The following is a 23018-nucleotide window of genomic DNA, read 5'->3' as shown; positions in this document are numbered from 1 at the left end:
TACACCATGCCCCATGCCTCAGAGATGGCATCTTCTTTGGTGTGTTCTTTCACTTAAGGCCCCATCTGGGATTCCTAGACCCTTACTGGTCCCTCACTTTCAGCCTCTCAGTAGGCTCTGGACCCCTTTTCTATGGTGGTGCTCTAGAGTTGCAGTCCTCCTGCTAAGGTAGTGTTCTGTCAGCAAGCTCCAGATCATACTGCCAGCTTCTCTCAAGGCCTGGACTTATATCTGCCAACTCCCTGGGTCAGCTGATCACCCGATTAGGCTTGGCCTATACCTGCCAGCAGCTTCAGCCTGGCCTCAAAGTGGCAGGCAACACTACTGCCCTGCCACATCTACCACCAAATAGCACAGACGGATACCACCTGTGTCACAGCCACAAATTTTGGGCATTTGTGGCATGAGCAGGAGTATGGATATTCATTTTCTTGGCTTCTGTGCTATCATAGAAATTTTTATAGTGGATGGTCTAGAGCAGGCTTGTCCAACATGCGGCCCATGGGCTCTCCAAGCTGTTTTCTGAGGCCCGCGGTGATGAAAGCGAACCGAACGCTGTGGGGGGGGGGGGGTGATACCTCTTCCTGTGAGGTCTTTGAATATGGTTCGCTGGCCCACTAGGTGATAAAAAGTTCATGATCCAGCCCCACATTCAAAAAGGTTGGACACCCCTGGTCTAGAGATTTCCCTGTGAAGCCTTGTAACTCTCTCCATTAACTATATGGAGTCGAAACAACTTACTATTTGTATTGCTCTCCTGGGACAAGCTGCCTATTTTTCAGATGTTCCAATTCTTAAGTTGGAAACATCTACAAGGTCAATTTGGATCTGGCCTTTAGTCTCTTTAGGCAGGACTGTATGTGAGAAGACCTCATGTTTACTGTTTTGCAAATAAGTATATATATTCAATAACTCTGTAAATTTTTCTGTACGTATCTATTTTATATACCCAGTAATTCATTTGTAAGATTGTGACCATCATGGTTGGTTATCTTCTTATATATTTTTGAATAAAAAACATTACATTGTTTCAAAAACCTCTCAATTTATTTTCAGATAAATAAAATGCGGGATTTGCCAATCTTGGATCAGACTATTAGTCTATAAAGTAAGGAACCTTGCCTCTGGCTGTTCCAACTCTTCATGCTTCAGAGAAAATGGAAGGCAATTTCTGCTATAATTCAGTTATCCAACTGTGCAGAGCTATTATAGGGGAGTGGGACAGAATGTCTTCCTGAGCTTCATAGATTATCATCCTATGCCCTGAAGCATAAGGTGTAAATTCCCATGGATCATTATTTTAACTTAAATAACCACAAATATTAATACTTGTAAGATTAGCTGCTATCTTTGAAAGTACTTCTAAATTATTTATCTTGATGACCTCCTCTGACACTTAACATCACATGTTGATTATATGCTCCATAAAGTAGCATTTCCTTTTGTTTGTTTAGAATTTACTGCCCTTCATCTTTAAAACATGGCTCTATTGTTCTTGCACAGTGGGACAAGGGAAAGAGGAGAATCAGTTCAGTTTTCACTATATTATTTACACTTTTTCTTTTTCAAATAAGTCCTTCCTTCCTCTTCACATTTTCAGGGTAAGTAAAGTAATGCTCATGGAAATAGGTTAATCTCCACTGGTTTTGTGTTATTCTGTGGATTTTTTCAGTCTCTGATCAGGCTAGATTTAAGTGGATGTCTAAAGCTAAACACAGCTGCATAAATGTAGACATACTGTAATTTTGTTTTTATAATATCTATTATTTCCTCTTATTTTTATAATTCACTTTAAACAACAGAAGGTCCATCATTCCAGTGTGAATATAACTCAGTGCATCTCATAACACATCGCACTTATTCATGTTAAAATTTAGAGAAGAATTTTCAAAAGCTTTCATTTTTGGCCAAACTCTGCTCCCATTTGAGTCAGTGATGAAATGGAGGAGTTAAACCAACACTGAGCACTTTTGAGAACCTCAAAATTAGGCCCCCTATACACCTGTAGGTAAAAGTGATTGTGGGATCACACATTAGATCCCATTGCACCTTACTGCTGCTGCATGGGGAGCTTCCTTTTCACCAGAAAGAAGCAAGCTCCCATGGCTAGGAGCTCCCCTTGTTGAGGGGCTCTTAGCTGCAGGGGTGACCCACGCACCCCTCAGGCTTGGGGATTGCAGCAGCTGTGATCTCCCAGGCTCAGGGGTGCGTGAAACCCCTAGGCCTGGGGCACCACAGCAGCAATGATCAGCTCTGGGAGTGTGTGAAACCCCCAGGCCTTGGGGGGATCATATCCCCAAGCCTTGGGGATCATGGCAGCTGTGATCCTCCAGGTCAGGAGTTTCACACACCCCCGAGCCTTGGGGACTGTGGCTGCTGTGATCCCCCAGACCTGGGGGTTTCATGCTGGGCTTGGTGCACCTCTGTGACTGAATCCTGAGAGCTGACAGCATTCTCAGCCACAGGGGAGACCCGGCTATATGTGCAAATTAAAACTCGACAGCAACCAGCTATAAAGTTACTATATATTTTCAAGGTCTAACTTTATAACTGGTTGGAGTTTTTACTGTGTGACAGCTACTTTGCACGGGTAGCTAGTCTTAAGGTAATTGGACAGTTAACCAGTTAACTGCACAATACCTGTAATGTGTAGAGAGCGCCCTAATCATGCAACGTACTACTTGATACCCAAGTTTGAGTACATCCTTTTCAGAATGTCTCACAGGGTTTTTTAGTTTAGTAACACTGACTAGTGTCATTATCTTGCTGTCCATTTTCCCCCCAATTTTTTTTATATCTATACAGGCACACACACAAACACACACATATATACTCTGTGTGTGTACAGTAGTATATTCTATACTTGTTCGTGTGCATGTGTGTGGGCACTTGCAAGTGTGTACACACATTATATGTTAACACAGAATATCAGTGTTCCCTATTAAGATTCCCAGAATACCTCATTACCATCTGACTGGGCTGGAAAATGTAAATAACAGATTCAAACAGTGATTAAAATAATTTTACTAAAAACCACTGAATTAACTCAGGTAGAGCCTTTGTAAGATTAATTTGAAAGTTGCTGCAATTATAACTTTAGATTTAAATTTATGATGATTCCACCCCCCCACCCCCCCTTTACTACACCCCACAACAGAGCCATCAGCATTCCTGGATCTTACAGCTGCACCTCCAGAAATGTAACATATCTCATCCAGTGCACCAAATGCCCTGATAGAAAATACGTAGGAGACACCAAACAACAACTGCGCACCAGAATGAACGCACACCGGAAATCTATCAAAGACAGAAATACCCAAATACCGGTGGGGGCACATTTCTCACAAGAAAACCACTCTCTCTCCAATCTCTCAGTCCTGATCCTCAAAGGAAACTTACAAAACACTTCCCAGAGACGAGCCTATGAACTCCCACTTCATCAACCTCCTGGATACTAAAAATCATGGACTAAATATAGACATTGGATTTATGACACATTATAACCTGCCTGACATCTGACTGCCCAGGTCTCTCTCCACTTTCACCCCCCTTCTCCCCCCACACCCCACCTGTCTCTCACCCATTGACTCCTCAGTCTACATTTTCACTGACTACCTGTCTTGTATGCATACCAGCCCAGCCGCTGGCTTCTTTACTTTTCATTCCATCCAGGAAGAGCACACCCCAACTGCTGCAGCTTCCTGAGCCTGACGAAGGGTTTTTGAACCCGAAAGCTTGCTTAATAACTATTCTCCAACTATCTGAGTTGGTCTAATAAAAGATATCAGATTCACCCAAGGAACCTTGTCTGCCTATGTCCTTAGACCAACACCGCTACAACCTGCACCCCTGATGATTTCAATTGCATTTCAATGCCACTATTGGCCAGTGACTCATATGAATCTTACAAAACTGCTAGATAGAGCTCAAAATATTAAAAAATAAGGCTCTGATCCTGTAAATACTTAATATGGGCTTTACTCACATAAATCATCTCATTGACTTCAATGGGGCTTTTTATGCTTAAAAATAAGTATGAGCACACGTGCTTGCAACAGCAGGAACTAAAATAATACTCTGATTAACAAAAGGCCTTTACTCATAGTAATATAACTTTATCACTTCAAAACAAAATTGTCAGGTATTAATAACCCCCTTTGTTTGAGCTTGTAATTACATTTGCAAAAACTTAATTGTGAACTTTTATATAGCCATACAGGACAACGTTTTTAAAAATAGAAGCCTAAAATTAGATTCTTCAGTTAGGCAGGTGCTTTGAAATGTCCTTGAGTTTATGTTGTCCTCACAATAAAGATATGAGTGAGGTCCTTGACTTTTCTGTTTCCGAACTTGTGGAATTTCAGGTGTGGGAGAGAAATGCATATAGGAGGCTCCTCAACCACTCCATCATAAATGCGTCTGAGAGGGAACCTGGGCTGAGACCTCTCCTAGAGCAAAAGGATGGGCATTTCCTGATGACTTCTTTGGAAAGAGGTCTAGGATCAGAGGCATCCCCTTCTGCAAATATGACCCTGAGCACTTAGTCCTTGATGATCTACTCATGACGTAAGGAGAAAACTCTGTCCGGGAGTGTGTTGCTGTGTCTTGGAGACTGGGTAAGTGTACTGCCAATAGGTATGTTTGGTGGTCTAGTCATAAATTGACTGCCCCTCTATATAGGTTGAGAAATCTTGCACTTTCCTGTCTGCTGATACAGAACATTGTGGAAGAGTTGCCCATCATATCTGGATGATGTGGAAAAGACTGTGCAAGGCTTCAGTATTGCTCTGAGTACTAGGGTCGCCTATAAATGTGCATCAAGGCTGCTCCGACACGTTGAAATTACAGTGCATTAGAAATCGAGTCTGCTGGAGTGTGGTAATTACCGTGTTCCAGCAGACTCCAGCATCAGGTGCATCAGTGTCCCCGCACTGAAAAATGGTGGTGGGGGTGCTTTAACTAAAGCTCATTTGACAAGCTTCAGTTAAAGTGCCCCTGCTGCCATTTTTCAGCACAGGGATGCTGACACATGGGACACTCTGGGCGCTGAAAGCGGCTCCAAGAGTCGCTCTAATTAAAGCACCCCTTCCCCACGTCTTGGAGCATGTGTATAAACACCCTAGGACATTAATATAGAGCTTCACTTTTTTTTTAACTTGAAGGTATCCTGAATGTGCTCCCTGAAAGTTATTCTCTCTGCCCTTCCTTGTTCTTGACTTAAATGACTAACAGAGTGAATAGCAATCAGGAACATAGATCTCAACTTAAGAAATAGGCACTTTGTGTAATCATCTAATACTGGAATCTGGCCATCACAAGATAGGCATGGATATGACTTTAGAGATGAAACAGGTCTGAGTCAGGCCTTCTGAGGAAAAATAAGATGCAACCCTACTTTCACGAAAAGGACTCTGAGGTTAAACTGAGGGACATGGAAACAACAAAGGCCAGCCAAGTTCTGGAGTTGTAGCCACAAAGTGGTATTACTTCATGGCATTGTTCTAAGTGGGGAAGGGAGGGGTGGGAAATGCCAACAGGCAACAAGCCAAAGGCCAAGAATTGCAGGCTCCCTCTGAAGGGAAAACAGGCTCTTAAATATTCTTAGCAGAACCTCCCTTCACCCTGCAAACCCCAAAAATCTTTGCAGTGTTTTCTGAGGCCTGAAGGCTGGTTGGAGCTCAAGGGAATTGCTCTATCCCTATCCAGGCAACTGAAAGGAACTGAGGAGCTAAAACCCTGCACATCTCTTTTCCCCTCTACAGCAGAGCATGAGGATGAGAGGTGCTAGCATACTCTTTACTACTAAGGCAAAAAAATATCTGGGTGATAGTGTGTTTTTAATACTTGCTAGTGATAATGTGTTTGTGGACAGTTACTCAAGAACAAATTATCATTTTTGCATTATTATATCCTCATCTCAAAATGATCAGTAGTTTGAACCTCCATTGATTTCAACAGATACACAATCTTCAATACATATATGCTTCCTCATTTGTCTAAAATACAAGAGAACTTCCATCTAACTCATTTATTAAAAACCCAGATCAGTAAAATAATTACCATTTTCATCCTGACCGCTAGCTTCTGGTGTGCCTTGTCTCTGGTCCTCTTCAGGTGCTTCAGGGTAAATAACAGCTGTATCTTCCTGTTGAAGGAATTCTTCAACATTTGGGTCATGGTTTTGCTCATTTTCTGCATCAGAATCACATTCATCTTCTTTTACTAAAGTACAAAATGGTGAGAGTCCATTACAAAACACTACATGAAAATATTTAAAATTAATAAATATATGACAAATAACTATATTACCCAAATGATTTGAGATCTGTTCTATTCACAGATTTCAAAGCACTTCCCAAATATTAATGCATTAAAACTTAGGTTAAGCCCTGTGAGTAAGAAGGTTTTTATACCTATTTTACAAACAAATGAAAGTGTGTCCATTTAAACCAGGGGCGCTCAACCTTGTTGCCCTGTGAGCTAGATGTGTGATGCCTGGTCTGTCCACAGGCTGGATCCAGTTGGTGGGACTGATCTGGCATTAGGAGTGGGAGTGACAGGCCCTGATCCAGCTGTGTAGAGTGGGGTGGGTGAGCAGGCAGCCTGGTCCCGATCTAGCTGCACAGGGGGAGGGTATGTGGCTTGGACCCAACCCAGCTGCATGGAGGTATTCATAGAGTCATAGACGCTTGGGTCAGAAGGGACCTCAACAGATTATCGAGTCTGACCCTCTGCCTAGGCAGGAAAGAGGGCTGGGGTCAGATGACACCAGCCAGATGCCTATCCAGGTATGTGGGAGGGGGGAGGAAGGGAGTGTGGCAAATTTTGAAATTAAATCTTCATAATTTTACAAGGAGGAAGCAACTTTGACCACCTGAAACCTGAGATACTGCTCCTACCTTTGTTCAAGGTAATTTGTATTATCACAGAGCCTTACAACAGAGCTCAGAGACACCTAACCAGATAAGAAATGCCTGTCCAGAAGAGTGTTCTGTCTATTTACTTCTCTGAGAAACATGAAACACCATAACCAGAAGGAAATATGAATACGTCCTGCTTACTACCAAACAACTTTGAGGCAAACAGAGTATTCCAACTTTTCTCTGAGCCTTATCTGCATATAAAATGAACTTTTCCAAACAGGAGATTTTACCACACCTTCAATTCTCCTATGAAGTATGAACCTTCATTTCTACCCAAGAGAACTTTTACAATCTTTTCTCTGATGCCTGATGAAGGATGTTTGTGCCTGAAAGCTTGCAATTAAATAATTTGTTTGCAAAAATCTAGTTGGTCTAATAAAATATTAGATAATAAAATTGGCAGGCTAGTCAGAGCCCCCAACGTCTGGAATAGCCTGCCATTGGAGGTGGTTCAAGCACCTACTCTGAACGCCTTCAAGAGAAAATTGGATGTTTATCTTGCAGGGATCCTATGATCCCAGCTGACTTCCTGCCCCTGGGGCAGGGGGCTGGACTCAATGATCTTATGAGGTCCCTTCCAGCCCTAATGTCCATGAAATCTATGCATATATCATCTCTGAAATGAGTCCTGATTGCCTTTTCCTCTAGACCAATATGGCTACAACCTGGATTTCTAAGTAAACACACTTAAAGGAAATAGCTCAAACCTATCTATTGAAAGGAATACTCAAGTCATTCAGCTGGCTCAGGTATCACTTGGACTTGCTTTACAAAAAGAATGGAAAGAAAAAGAAAGGAAACATTTGATAATCTTTATTAAGAATCAGCAAGATTACCAAGAATAGCAAGATTATCAAGCCTCAATGATGACTTGTGTGTTCTCTTTATGCCTTCCCTTCTGGATTGTTTTTCCATCTTCAGTTTACACAAATAATTTAGGACACTATTTTTTAAGTCCTAGTTTTCCTCACTTTAGGCTCACTTGTTCCGCATAGCTCTTCTAAGAACCTGGATAATGAAATCTTAATCATGACCAGCATTCCTGTCTTGAAAGGTACCTTACATTTTTGCAGCTCCCTTGGCTCCTGTGCCGACAAGGCTCTATTTGTTGCCTTTAAGACATCATTTTTAATACTATTTAAGGCTTGTTCATTACTGTAAGCTCAAAGGACACATTTGGGTTTTTACTGAATAGCAAGTTTGCTGGCTGAAACGCAGTAAGCCTAAGAATTTGAGTAGCTTGATCTTCAAGTTTTGGATATGGGTGTCGAGCAGCTTGTTTTAGCTCTATGAATTAATACCTTACTAAATCTTCTAGTTTTAAACTTCACAAAATCAATGACAAACTTCATTTGTTTTTCATTAAAACTGCATTTCAATATTAACCAATACACAGTAAAATATTTTACATAATCTGTAGCATGACAAATATTTGCTAGCAAGTATTTGCTTAAATACATTATTCATACAGTTTACACTTATTGCCATAAAATGCATTCTATGAAAGCTTTGACTGCAAGCATCCTAAATTACTATAATAAACCTCTTCCTCAGTTATTAAAGCGAAGTATATTTTTAATATGGATGTAAAGGTCTACCATTTGTCTCACAGTGTGAAGTCTCATACTGGTTATACAGCTCTACACAATCCAACTGCTAGGTACTACTTATGACATGGGGCAGTATTCACTGTATATAGTGTAGGTAATGTATAATGCAGTTTTTTCTCCTCTTTGGGTTACTGAATTTTTAGTTAGAAATATGTGAACATATATTTCTGAATAATCCACCTACAGTTTTTATAGGATAGATCACTGTATTGTCTAAGTACTAGGCATATATTTTAGCAATGTATAAGACTATTTCTAATAAAAGGAGCTCTATATATTATAATCTAGTACTGCAGTGGACAATATACATTTTATTTTATCTGCTGTGTAGTATGACTATAAACAGAGGAGCTTTTAATGAGGTATTAACCTCATGTTCATTTTAATGATACATTCTTGATGTGTTTAGGCTCTGTCTACTAACCCATAGTGATATTATCTACTACCACACACAAGACTAGCAATAGATTCCTTATTTTGATCTCTTGTTCCTAAAGCCATCTGTAGATAAGCTGCTGCAGAGGCACTGCAGTCAGTCCCTTGTGGGAAGGGACTGCTTTGTGTCATTTGTCAGCAATACCTTGAGACTGAGGAGATCTAAAAGAAGCCTGAGTCTATTCTTCTTCAGCCAGAAAACTGTTTGCAATTTAAGGCTTTCAGTCTGGGACAGTAATAAGGCAGTTTAAAAAGAGAAGATTCAAAGATTTCAGAGGTATATAGACCTGTCTCATCCTGACATTTTATGAGTAAGGGACGAGTAATAGAATTTAATAAAATGAGTACCTGTACATCCAACTTCATCTGTTTGAGCTTCAGGCCCCAGGATTTCCTTTGTTTCTTTTCCAGCTGAAATATAATATTGCACAAAAGGAAGAATTAACATTTCAAAGCACCACCTTTCTTTCTTTTTTATTATAAAAGTTCCCTTTGTTTCTTAAACACATTTATTTTCAATCTTCTAGTGTTTGGGAAAAATATAGTTCAGTTGCATATACTTGCAATCATATGGATTCCTCATGATTTCAGCTGGCACAGAACCTCTCTGATCACAGAAATTTTACATGGAAAAGAAACTGTAATTTTAAAAGAAGGCAAACAGCCTACACCAAAGTAATTATGTCCAGACAGGAAAAATAGGGAAAGGATTGCTGCAGCATATCCAAATATGGTGGTTTTGTATAGTAAGTCTCTTTCAGGCAAGTACAAAGTGTGCTACTTAGAATAAATTCAGGTAGGACTCTTAGTGTCCAATTCTTTAGAAGCTAAAGTACTGGAAGATAAACACACTTACTCTATTTTTTCTAATTAGCAGCACCAGAAGATCATTAATAATTATTTAGAAACTATTTACAATAGACATATGATATAATATTGTGCAATTACCTGTAGCCTGCCTATAGATCACTAGAGATCTAATAAAACTCTTTATCAGAGTTCCTCCTAAGTTTGCCTATTGAACTGGCACTGAACTGAAGCATGCCTCTACACAAACGCTCGTAGTATGGGAAACAAGCAGGAGGAACTTACCCTCCTGCTAGCTGACCAACCCAGACATAGTGGGGCTCACAGAAATGCGGTGGGACCCAACGCACGACTGGGCGGTGAATATCAAGGGCTACAGGCTGTTCAGGGGGGACAGGACAGGGAGGAAAGTTTGGGGTGTGGCGCTGTACATCAAGGAGGAATACACATCCTCATCTAGTAGCACAAGGTCAGATGAAGGGCACACTGAAGTGCTCTGGGTTAGAATACAAGGAAGTCGAGGGGAAAGGGACTTAATGGTGGGGGTCTACTACAGACCACTCAACCAAGGGGAAGTGCTAGACTGGGAATTCTTAAGTCAGCTCATGAAGGTAGTTAGCTCAAAAGACGTGGTCATCATGGGCGACCTGAAATTTCCAGACATCTGCCGGGAAGAGCAGTCAGCCAGGTCTGACCGCTCACGAGCCGACATCCAGCGCAAGGTGGCAAAAGCCTGCAGCAAGGCAACAGCCCTGGACTTCAGGAGGGTGGATTTCAATGAGGTAAGAAGAATAGTCAGGGAGGCACTGAGGTCCCAGAGGGGAAGGGAGTCGGGTGTCCAAGAAGAGTGGTCGTTCCTTAAGGAGACAATCCTCCAAGCCCAAAGGGAGGTAATCCCAACAAGGATCAAAAGGGACAAGAGGGCAGAAAAGCCGCCATGGCTCACCAAAAGCATACCGGAACATCTCCTAGCTAAAAGGAAGGCGTACACCCAATGGAAGGGAGGGGACATCACCAGGGCGGACTATACCTCGGTTGCTCAGGGCTGCAGGGGGGTGGTCAGGAAGGCCAAGGCGGAGATGAAACTGGGACGAGCTACCCAGTAAGTTCATGAAGTCATCTTTTCTATCATAAAAGGTACAGTCTACCCCAGAACCCTAACCCAAGTCTCCAGACTATAGAGTTATGTGCACTGAAACAAAGATGTTCCATCTTGAAGTACTGATATACATGAGGTAGTTGCTTAATACTATCCATGATCTTACAGACTTTTTGTATCTAATTATTTCTTTCTGACACTCAGGAGAGGCACAGCCAGGCCCAGGGTCAGTGAGGACCTAGTCAGGGACCTCCTGCTGGGACTGGACATGTTCAAATCAGCTGGTCCTGACGATCTCCACCCCAGAGTGCTGAGGGAATTAGCAAAGGTCATTGCGGGACCCCTGGCGCAGCTTTACAAGCACTCGTTGTGCTCCGGTGAGGTGCCAGACAGCTGGAAAAGGGCCAATGTGGTCCCCATTTTCAAAAAAGAGAGGAATGAGGACCCAGGAAACTATAGGCCCATTAGTCTTACCTCAGTCCTGGGGAAGCTCTTTGAGAAAATTATCCAGGAGCATAGCTGCAAGGGACCAGCAGGGGAGATGATGCTTATGGGCAACCAACATGGGTTCATTAGAGGCAGGTCCTGTCAGACAAACCTGGTGGCCTTCTATGACTAGGTCACAAAATCCTTAGACGCAGGGGTAGCAACGGGTGTAGTCTTTCTGGACTTCAGGAAGGCTTTCGACACTGTCTCTCACCCCATGCTCATTAAAAAAACTAGGGGACTGTGGGTCGCTCACTGGCTGGAGGGCTGCACCCAGAGTGGTGGTGGATAGGTCATTTTCAACCTGGAGGGATGTGGGCAGTGGGGTCCCCCAGGGCTTGGTCCTCGGACCTGCACTGTTCAACATCTTCATCAGCGACTTGGACATAGGGGTAAAAAGGTGTTGCACCTGGGGAGGTAGAATCAGCAGCAGACCTACAGGCTGGGGAACTCCCTTCTTGTCAGTGCAGTGGCAGAAAAGGATCTTGGAATCATTATTGATGCCAAAATGAACATGGGCCAACAATGTGGGGACACAGTCAGGAAGGCCAACCACACCTTGCCATGCATCCACAGATGCATCTCGAGCAGATCCAAAGAGGTGATCCTCCCCCTCTATGCGGCACTGGTCAGGCTGCAGCTGGAGTACTGCGTCCAGTTCTGGGTGCCGTAATTCAGGAGGGATGTGGATAGCATTGAGAGGGTCCAGAGGAGGGCCACCTGCATGATCAGGGGCCAGCAGGGCAGGCCCTATGAGGAGAGGCTACGGGACCTGAACCTGTTCCGCCTCCACAAGAGAAGGCTGAGGGGGGATCTAGTGGCCTGTTACAAACTAGTCAGGGGGGAACAGCAGGCATTGGGGGAGTCCCTGTTCCCCCGAGCACTACCAGGAGTGACTAGAAATAATGGTCACAAGCTGGCAGAGGGTAGATTCAGACTAGACATCAGGAGGTGCTACTTCAGAGTCAGGGCAGCTAGGATCTGGAACCAACTTCCAAGTGAAGTGGTGCTGGCTCCTACCCTGGGGGTCTTTAGGAGGAGGTAAGACGAACACCTTGCTGGGGTCGTTTGACCCCAGTACTTTTTCCTGCCGTGGCAGGGGTTGGACTTGATGATCTGTTCAGGTCCCTTCCGACCCTACCAACTATGAAACTATCAACCTCATGTTACACAACTGAAATAAGTGTAATTACTATGCCATCACTTATACAAAGCCACTAGTGCTGACATTATGGAGTATATCTGGCTTGTTGGATGTATACCCTCAAAAGATGATTTCACTTGGGAGGTTATTGCCTGAAGGTTTTATATATCATCCCTGCAAAGAGCACTAATTTAAACATCATGATATAGCATCATTTCTGTATCTGACAACTTTAAATCAGTTTTAAGACTGAGACTAGACTTGCTACTACAAGTAGAGAAACTGTTCCGTGAATTTTGCCCTGCTCCAGAACTATAACCTAATAGGCTACAAGGTAATGTCATCATCACTCCCATGCTTTCCCCAAATATATTTTGATGGTGGCCATCGCTTTTTAAGTATTTAAATACCAGTTTTTCCCCTTGAAAGACTGACTCCAGATTAGTCAACAGCCTGCTCTCGAGCCCGCTCTCTTTAACTAAACTTTTGCTGGTAAAAAGCTACAATAGTAGGTTTATGCATGAAAGCAAAATAATTTATATTAATTACAAATCAGGTATAACAACACTGACATCGAACCTGGAGGCTTCTGAAGATGCCTCAGTTCTGAGACTGACAAGACAGAAAACCAGGTGATATGAGGATGAAAACTTATCTTGTATGAATTTGACTATGGCAATCAACTCACTTTATACTACCAGGACCAGATCCAGATGGGGTGCAGTGGCATGGTTGCACCCTCCTTTTCAGACCTACAGGAAGAGTGGCTGGGGACATTAAGACTCTGAAGCAGGTAAGAATTCATTCCGTTCCCCTCCATGTTTTGTGGCAGGTCCCCTGTCTTCCCATTCTCCCCCTTCCCCTTTTTGCCACTGCCTCTGTCCCTGATGTCCTTGTCTGACTCAGGGGCAAGGGAAGCTCCAGAGCCATTTCTGCCCCACTCCAGAAGGGCTGCACCAGGAGCTGAGCTCAGCCAGGGGCAGTAGCAGTGGCATTGGGTGTGTTCTCTCTCCTTGAGCCTGCTCCCATCCTGATGAGGAACACTTGGGAGGACTGGGCAGGGAGGGGAAACCTGGGCTGTGCGAAACGGCACTGTTTCGACTTGCATTTTGATGGAACAGCATTTAATTTCTAATTTTGTTTTGATTCGAAATTGCTGTTCCATTTCGTTTCATCAAAACAGTTTTGCTGTTTCAACACTGTTTCGATGTTTCGCCCATAGGCTATAATGGAGAAACTTCAAACAGCCTCTAACTTTGTCATTTCTGGCGTGATTTGGATGAAACTTGCAGGACTTGTAGCCCCTTCTGAGGGCATGAAGCCTGCCAAGTTTCAGGGAGATAGATGCCGGGGTTTCAGGGAAACTGCGCCTCATAGTCTTGAAAGCAAAAAACTCATGTCACATGTATGTGTTAAGCCACAGCGGGGTCAAAACTGCAGGCTTGCTAGCCCCTGCTGAGCCAAAGAAGCCTGCCATGTTTCAAGGAGATAGGTGCAGGGGTTTCAGGGAACCTGCACCTCAAGCTGGTGACAGGCAAACCTCGTGACATGGGTGATACTGTGTGTGTGTTAAGGCGCACCAGGGTGAAAACTGCAAGACTGCTAGCCCCTGCTGAGCCAAAGAAGCCTGCCATGTTTCAAGGAGATAGGTGCAGGGGGAGTCTGGGTTCTGGGGCCCTGCCCCCCTAGCTGACAGGCAAAACTCATGACATGGATGCTTGTGGGATGGTGTCTGTCTTGGGGCACAGGGGGGTGAAAACTGCAGGCCTGCTAAGCCCTGCTGTTGCCACAAAGCGTTCCAGCTGTCAAGGAGATAGGTGCAGGGGGAGTCTGGGTTCTGGGGCCCTGCACCTCTAGCTACTGACAGGCAAAACTTGTGACATGGGTGGGTGACACTGTGTGTGTTTTAAGGTGTGTCCTCACTCAACTGACACCAAGGCAGAAAGCAGGGCAGTTCAAACAATGCTGCCTTTTATGCAGTTTTTCCCTCCCTCCCCCAGAGCAATAGGATTGGAAGGGACCTCAGGAAAGGATGATAGTCACTGGCTACCCACACAGTCAATAAGAGTAGGCCTTCCCCCCTGCCTCTCCCCGCCTCCTTACTTTAGTTTCTGTTTCCCTCCAGGCAAGCCCAGCTTGAGCTTCGAAACTCAAACCGTTTAGAAAATTTTGAAACGTTTTGACTTGCCTTGTTTTGTTTCAAGGCTGTTTTGAAGCTCTCTGTTTCATTTCGATTTTGCTGTTTCAAGCTCAAAATAAGTCAAAACAGCATCAAAACGAAACTGCTGGCAAAATTTCACACAGCCCTAAAACCTATCCGTCTCTGCTGGTGTCCCCAGCTGAGTCCCTGGAGTTTCCCATGCCCCTGGGTCATCCAAGGTCAGTGGCAGTTGCAGGCTGAGATCCAAGGGAGGAGGGGGGGAAGAGATTTTTACTTGATTTGAGGACTTAAAAGAAGTCCCCAGCTACTGCGCTTTTGACATGGTCTGCCCATCCCCATGTAGGAAAGGAAGGTGGGACTTGGGGGGGGGAAGGCTGCAGCAACTACTGCTGTGCCAGATGCCGCTCCCACAGCCCGTTTTACCAAATCATGTAAACTACCCAATATTTATCAGTTAAAGACAACTTTTAGACATTATCATTTTGTTCCAATAGTCTTGATATCCCACTATAGACTACTTGAGTCTTCCACTTGTCCAGTTTTGCAGCAGATAGGAGGTTGTTTAAGTATTATACAGGATGCTAATAAAAAAAGCTGAGGGGTGGATGCACTGGACAACTGGAAAGGGGGCGGGGGGATCTGGGCTGATGGGGAGCCAATGCAGTGGGCAGAAGCCAGGGGGTGCCTATCTGCCATATGTATCTAGCTCTAGGATCTGTATTTCCTGTCTGTCTGGAAGCTGGACGGCCTTGATCTATTCGATTTCTGCTAATCTCTTCATTCCATAGGTGTTAACAACTTTTAAACTTCTTCTAATAAAGCTTGCTTTTCTTCTAAAATTACTCTGTCTGAGATCTATTCCCATTAATGTTTCTTCAGTAAAAGTGAGTTGCTACCTGAGAACCTGTACTGTGTAGCCTTTTTCTTAGGGGATTAAAACCCACAACAAATCAGAGACAGGGTGGGGAGGACAGGGCTAAAAGTAGGCTGGGAGGTACAATGGTGCAGCAGTCAAAAGCAGGAGGGAGTTAGTTGCAAGGTGGCAAAGGAGGGGCAAAAAGGTAAGTTACTGCAGTGGCCCTTCCCTGGCTTATTCATTGCAGCAGATGACAGAAGTTGTAGGAAACTGAACCAGTGGCACAAGGGCAGCATAAAACAGGCAAGGGTGGATCCAGAGGGGTTGCGCTTTCTGGGGAGGGGTACTGCTGAGGTGGGTGAGTGGGAACTGGAGTAATTCTCTTGCAACCTTAATTGTTTGTTTCTGTACATTGAGAATGGAGGGCAATGGAGGCCATATGGCCATGGGTGGAGGGGGCAGCAGTGGTGGGGGGCAGGGAAGACAGCTAGAGCCCTATGGTCAGGGGCTGTGAAGCATGAAGAGAACTCTTTGGGAGGGGTCCTGGAGGGATGAAGGAAAGGGACTCCTGAGTGTCACAAACAGCTGAATTTAGCACCTGTCATTGCTGAATTTCACTTGGTTGATTATGGACCATATCTCCTGTTTATCCAGGTCATTCTGGATACCTCTACCCTCCAAAGTATATGTAGCTCCATCCAACTTGATGTCATCTGTAGATCTGTTAAATGTACACTCAATCCTGTGGGCCACATCATTAATAAAAATATTGAACAATAACAGACCTAGGATGGATATCTGAAAAACCCCACTTGATAACTCCTCTCAACTGAACATTGAGCCATTTATGACTACTTATTGAGCATGATGATCCAGCCAGTTATGTCTCCATCTTTAGTCTTTATTTCTTTAGTTTGTTAATGAAAATGCCATGAGACACCATGCCAAAAGCCTTGCTAAAATCAAGGTATATCACATATCCACTGCTCTTCCATAAAGCCTGATTTCCTTATCATTCACTTTCTTGGTGAATTTGTACTGGCTGTTCCTGATTATTGTGTTCTCCTCTAGCTGCTTCACAACAGACTCCTGGAAGACTTGTTCCATAATCTTTTCAGGTATCAAGGTTAGGTTCACTGTTCTGTCATTCCCCTTATCCTCCTCATTCCCAGTCCTAAAGACAGGCAACATGGGCATTTTTACATGTGTTCCCAAAAGGGTGCTGGCCCAGCCCAGCCCAGGCTGCCTACTAGGGTTCCTGATAGGATGGGAGCGGGTGGTACCAGACTCCAGGGTTGGATCTTGGAGTGGGGGAGCAGCCAAGGCATTGCAGGGCCCTCTCAGGCCATGCAATGAGCCCTTTGCCACTCATCTGTTCTGCAGAGACAAAAGCTTGGGCATCACTGGTCTAGGCTGTTTGATTCCTCCCCTGTCTTTGTTGCATGGGCGACTGCTGCTGCCTTAGTCAAGTGGGGCACATCTCCCCCCCCCGGTGACCAGTCCCACCAACTGGGGGATGAGGGGAGTCCCCCCATGGGCGATCCCACAATGGCCAATCGCTCTGATCACTGTAGCTGCTTCTGGGAGTGCTTGCAGGGGGGCACTGGTGCTCCCGCCTGCCCATCACCTAAGCGGCAGGTGCAGCAGGTGGGGGGGGGTGTACTGGCACTCTCAGGGGGTGCACATGCACCCCGTGCCCTCTACGCATTGCTACTACTTTGTTGCCAGTTGTGCTTGTCATCTGGTAGCTGCTCCTATTTGTAAAGACTGAAATTTAAAAAAGGCATTAAATACTTTAGCCTTCTCTGCATCATCGGTAGCTAGATTATCTTCTGCATTCTGTAAAGAAACTATAGCTTCCTGGGTCTTTATTTTACTTTTGACATACTTGTAGAATCCATTTTTATTGCCTTTTATGTCCCTTGCCAGCTGCATATCAAATAGTGCTTTGGCCTTCCTAATTTCTTCCTGACATACCTGTGTGACACTCTTTTATGCTTCCCTGGTTCTATGACCAAATTTCGACTTTTTGTAGGATTCCTTTTTGAGTTTCAACTTACTGAAGAGACTCATGTCTAGACAGGTTAGCAATGCATAGAAGGAAGTGAGGCCCACTTAGGAGACATAGTGGAGTGTCTATGGGACTCATGTGTAGGGGTAGAGGGAGCAGTTCTGTTTATGGACAGGCTGTGGGGTAATGGCTGTAGTCTCACCCAGGCACCAGGTGCCTACCCCACCCTGGACCTGGCAGTCAGCCCCCATCAGATTCAGTTATATTTGTTTTCACTTGGTTCAAACTGAATAATACATCCCTAGCATATTAATATAGATTCTAGTTTCTTTTAATAGGATAAAAATGTGTTGTGCTGATGCGCCATATCACCTGCAACCCTTTTTTCAAAATCCTAGATTGTCCATGACTCCAGAGCATAAACCACCTGAGGGATTACATAGATTATTCCACATTCCATTCTTGGGACTCTAGCGTATTCCTACAAGACACTGAGTATTTACACCTATCAGATACAGGATGCTAGTGTAGATGAACTACTCATCTGATTTGGAATGGCAAGCCTTAAACTCTTATACACGTACTAGCGAATTGCCTGTCAAGAATGATGGGAGGGGGTGGGGGGAGGGGCGGGACAGAGAGTTGCCACCCACCATCCATGGGGGCGGCAGGGGGGGGGGGGGAGGGGAAGGGGAAGCTTGTACGCAGTGGTTGCTGCCACCACGCTCCCCACTCGCGTCCGGTCCTGTGGCACCCTCCCCACCACGTCCAGCCCCGCGCCATCATTTTTGATGGGCATTCTTGATGCAACACTGGCTGGAGCCACGCCCTGCCAGGAGCCATGCCCCCCCCAAAAGTGTTATGGACAGACACACAGACAGATTAACTAAGCCCTTTATATATAGAATTTAAGTAAAGTGTAGTGCCATAACCACATTAAAAATATTTATTTATTTATTTGATTTATACGACATTCTCCACAAAAAAAGGCTCAGGGCAGCTTACAATAAAAACAAAATATACTTTAAAAGCAGATAAAACATTAAAATAGAACAGACTGTAACAGAACACACTCCCCAAACAATAGTTCAAAATTTAACCCCATCTGCTAAAAGCCTATTCAAATAAAAAGGTCTTATATCACTTCCAGAAGATATCTACATATACCTAACAATAGCAATTGTTAGAATCCATAATTTAGAAAGGATAATAAGAAACAAGGACAGTATACTTTTTAAAATATTGAAGAGCCAATATCAGCTTTAGCTATACACTGAGGAATTCTATGACTACTTTCTGTGTACATCTGCACTACTTCCCTGATGTGTCTAGGAAAGAATACTCCAAGCGTGCTTCACACAGCTGCTCCTGCCAAACCCGAGCACTCAGCTTCAAGGTACCTGATGTGGGCAGTCCCCAATCTCTGACATACTTGAGAGTGATTGTGGGAGATGCTTTAGGAGTGGTCCCCAGACACACCTCGGCTATGATCCAGACATACCCTTCATTCCCAGCTAAGAGGTCAAAGAAGGAGAAAGCCTGCTATTTCTACCTACCCTAATAGCAGAGATCATAGCTAAAATCTGATAAATGTACAGACCCAACACATTTGACTGTATGCCTGTAAATATATCCAGAAACAAGATATGTATTTGAAGGGAGATTGTAATGCTTTAATCCAGTTCTAATTTTGACCACTGCTTGGAAAGTCTTATGTTAATGGAATGAAGCCTGATATAATCCATCAGTGATGATGGTTAAGTGCTTCAGCCTTTGGCTTTTTGATACCTAAGACCTGGTCTGCTGCTCAGAATCTTCCTGAAGGCTGAAATCATATGCTGTATAACCCTGAAAGACATTATGGGGTACTAAAAATTAACCTGTAATACATAAAACAGTGGTGTTTTCCCTATAAAAAAGAGCTAGTGAGATCTCTCCATTATGACCATTAAATCTGCTGAAGAGGTAGAAATATCCATGTAGCTGAATGCCTACAGTAATTTAAATCACCATATTTAAAGTAACGAATCTGTGAATTCTGCTAGATACCCGTCATCAACAATCTCAGACAGGACACAAGAAGAAGATGACTGTTCTAACAGTGACGAAGTTTTTCCTGTTATCTAACCTAAACGTATTTTGCTGCAGTTTCAAGCCATTGGTCCTCATCCTGCTCCCTGGAGCTAGAGAGAAAAGACATTTTCCCTTAGCTTTATGGCAGCCCTCCAGATACTTGCTATCATGTACCCTCTTAGGCATGTTCAATTTGTGGAAAAGGTGTTTATTTCCTTTAACCTCACCTCATATTTCTTGTCTTCCAAGCCCTTTATTATTCATGCTGTCTGCCTCTGGACCCTCTCTAACTTCTCCATGTCCTTTTAAAAAACTGGAGCCCAAAACTATACACAATACTCCAGATGAGGCCTAACCAATGCTGAGGAAAGAGGATCAATGACTTCCTGTGTCTTGCTCCTAATGCTGCCCAAAACTGTTTTAGCTGCCCACAATTGATGCACCCCAAAACTGTTTTAGCCTTTTTGTGTGGCTGTATTGCACTGTAGACTCATGTTGAGTTTGTGGTCTGCCAAGACTCTCATATCCTCCTTAGTGCTGCCATTCAGCCAGGTGTCACCCATTTTGTATGTGTGCTTTTTAATATTCTTCCTGAGGTGTGACGTGTATTTGTCAGTCCAACCCAACTTTCCAAACTGCCAAGATCCTTCCAAATTGTGATCCTGTCTTCCAGTGCGTTTGCACTCCTTCCCAATTCTGTCATCTACAAATTTGCTCAAGACGCTCTCTATTCCAGCATCCAAGTCATTAATACACAGGTTGAATGGCACTGGGCCCAGAAAGAGCCCTGTGGGACTCCACTCAAAACTTCCTGCCATTCTAACATCCCTTTACCGTTTGCTTGCAGCTACTGAGCCATGTGTGTATCCACCTTATAGTAGTTTTGTCCATCCCACATTTTTCCAATTTGTTTATGAGAAGGTCATGTGGAACCCTGTCAAAGGCCTTGCTGAAGTCGAGATACACTATATTCACAGCATTCCCTTCATCTACCCATGTAGTTACTTTGTCAAAGAAGAAGATTGTTTGTTTGACACAATGTGTTCTTAGTAAATCTATGCTAGTTGCTTGTAATCAGCCTGTTGTCCTCCAGAAGCTTTCACCTCCAAATGGATTCTGCCAGTACATTCAATAGTTCAAAAATTAATCAGAACCTGGTGACTTGAATTCATTCAGACCCATCAAAAGCTCTCTCACAGTCCCTTATGTCATTTTATCCATCCACTTGTCCCTTTCTATATCCAAAAAATGGTTACTACCTGTCTCATTGCAGCTTAACTCTTTTGTGGAGACAGAGGCAAAGTAGCTGTTGAGTAGCTTTGCCTTCTTTGCATCTTCTGTTAGGAGTTTCTCCTGGCTATTTAACAGTGGACCCACAGTTTCCTTGGTTTTTCTCTGCTGGCCAGCATATTTATATTTGTTGCTTTTAACTTCCTTAATCAGGTGCAGTCAATATCAATATCTTTATCTTTTCCTTCCTGATTTTGTCCCTGCAGGTTCTTGCTATTTTATGGCTTGCTTCCTGGTGACCTGCCCATTTTTACAATACCTGTATGCTTTCCTTTAGCGTTTGAGGCATCCTAGAAGCTCCTTGTGCAGCTATATTGGTCTCATGTCATTATTCAGTTTCTTGCTGGGCTCCCAATATTGTGCCCTTTACAAGTTTCAAGCACTCCTGGGTGCCTTTAATCTTCAATATGTCTTCCCATGGCACCATACCTATCAACTCCTTGAGTCAGCTGAAATCCACCATTTTGAAATCTAGCAACCTAGTTTTGCTGACCTCATGCCTTCCTTGTCTCAGGATCTGGAATTCTATCATATCATGATTGCTTTTCCAAACTTGCCCATAACCTTCACATCCTCCACCAAGTCTTTGCTACTGGTCAGCTCTTCAAAAAGCTGTCTGCTACAGTGCTGCTTCCAGTGGTAGTGTATACATTATACAGATAATTAACACAGTGGGCACAACTACACAAGACACTTTATTAAGCATTAGACTAATCTAATGTGCAGTTAAGCATCACCATCTACACGTGAACGGGATTTAATGTGCCTTAAATTAATCTAATGTGTTGTTTGCTAGTACCAGCATATATAGGCACTAGATAAATGGTGCATTAGCTAATGCACTGTAGAGCATGTGTAGATGCTGAGCAGGAGCAATTTGCTCCTGGTTAGCCCAGGCAGCTGATCTCCATGTGAGACCCAACCCAATCCCCATGTGGTGGGCAGACAGGTTCCAATATGGCTGGGAGAGCTGGGCCAGCTGTAGGAGGAGCTGTCTCAATCCCCACATGGCTGGAAAGACAATTGCCCCTGCAGCTGGCATGGCTGTCTTCGCCACATGGAGACCACGACTAGTTCTGATCTCTACGTGGCAGGGAAGACAGCTACCCCTGCAGTCGGCACAGCTCTTCCCACCTGGCGGAGATTGGAACTGGCCCCTGTGCTCCTTCAGCCTCCAGGGCTGACATCTGCGGAGTCTGGAGCTCCTCTTGGCTGCTGCAGGAGGGCAGAGCAGGGCAGGAGCAGCCCTGGACTGGACTGCTCTTGTCAGGCGCAATTTGCTTCTGATGGGGGTACACTTGTAGACATGTGTGTGGAAGTGCAAAACAAAACTCACTTCTTCAATTAACTGCATGTGAAGATGCACCCAGTGTGTACATTAATACTCTTTATAAGCACCTTTCTCATTCTGGACTTGCATGTAACAAAGACAGGTGGCAGAATCACAGAACTATCATCTCTGGCTATGGCCTGTCTTTGTTTGTGATAATTTGCCCTGAATTATACCACACTTTCTAAGCCTGAAAGGCTATAACTACTGCAAAATGGTCCAGCATACTTAGCAACACAGGCTACTGAAAGCACACAATCTATGTACTTCTCTAGTCCCATTATCTGTCTATAAAATATCTGTTCAAGTTTAAAGTCTCAGTTTTCATTTGTAGGGCTACAGATACAGTCCTGACTTGGTAACAGGATGTTCTCTTTTAGTACTTGGACCACCTTTAATAGGTATGCACCTTAGAAAACGATGGAATTGCATGCCTCTGGAATGAAGCTTACAACTACATGCAATTACATCTCAGGCAATTCTTGGGGACTAGCTCAAAAGACTCTACAATATACTCCTGAAGGAACTAAAATTAACAAACTATAACACCTTCTCTCAAAACACAAAACTCACTTCTTCAATCTGGATTTCCTGAATAGCAATATACAGCTTATCATCTGTTTTATCAGTTTTACTTATATTTTTTTAAAGACTCAAGCCACACCTAAGTTCTTCCCTTTGCGGTGAGGAAGTTGGGAGGTGGAGAATGACGAGAAGCTTAATTTGACTGAGATTAGTCATCATGCTTATTTTTAACTTAAAAATTACTAAGGCTCAGATCATCAAAAGTATT

The 23018-nt window shown here is 43.7% G+C and overlaps 1 protein-coding gene across 1 annotated transcript in view; it reads right to left on the bottom strand.

Moving 5' to 3' along the window:
• ZEB1 (zinc finger E-box binding homeobox 1) overlaps positions 1–23018 on the bottom strand; it is a 63531-nt gene that overhangs the window by 29679 nt on the left and 10834 nt on the right. The window contains exons 2-3 of the mRNA XM_025208481.1: positions 9317–9379; positions 6061–6222 (exon numbers count right to left, since the gene is read on the bottom strand). The gene's annotated coding sequence lies outside the window, so the exon portion shown is untranslated. The remainder of the gene's footprint in view (positions 1–6060; positions 6223–9316; positions 9380–23018) is intronic.

The sequence above is a fragment of the Alligator sinensis genome, unplaced genomic scaffold (assembly GCF_000455745.1).
Source record: "Alligator sinensis unplaced genomic scaffold, ASM45574v1 scaffold309_2, whole genome shotgun sequence".
Classification (NCBI taxonomy): domain Eukaryota; kingdom Metazoa; phylum Chordata; order Crocodylia; family Alligatoridae; genus Alligator; species Alligator sinensis.
This window is presented reverse-complemented; position numbering and strand designations above follow the sequence as displayed.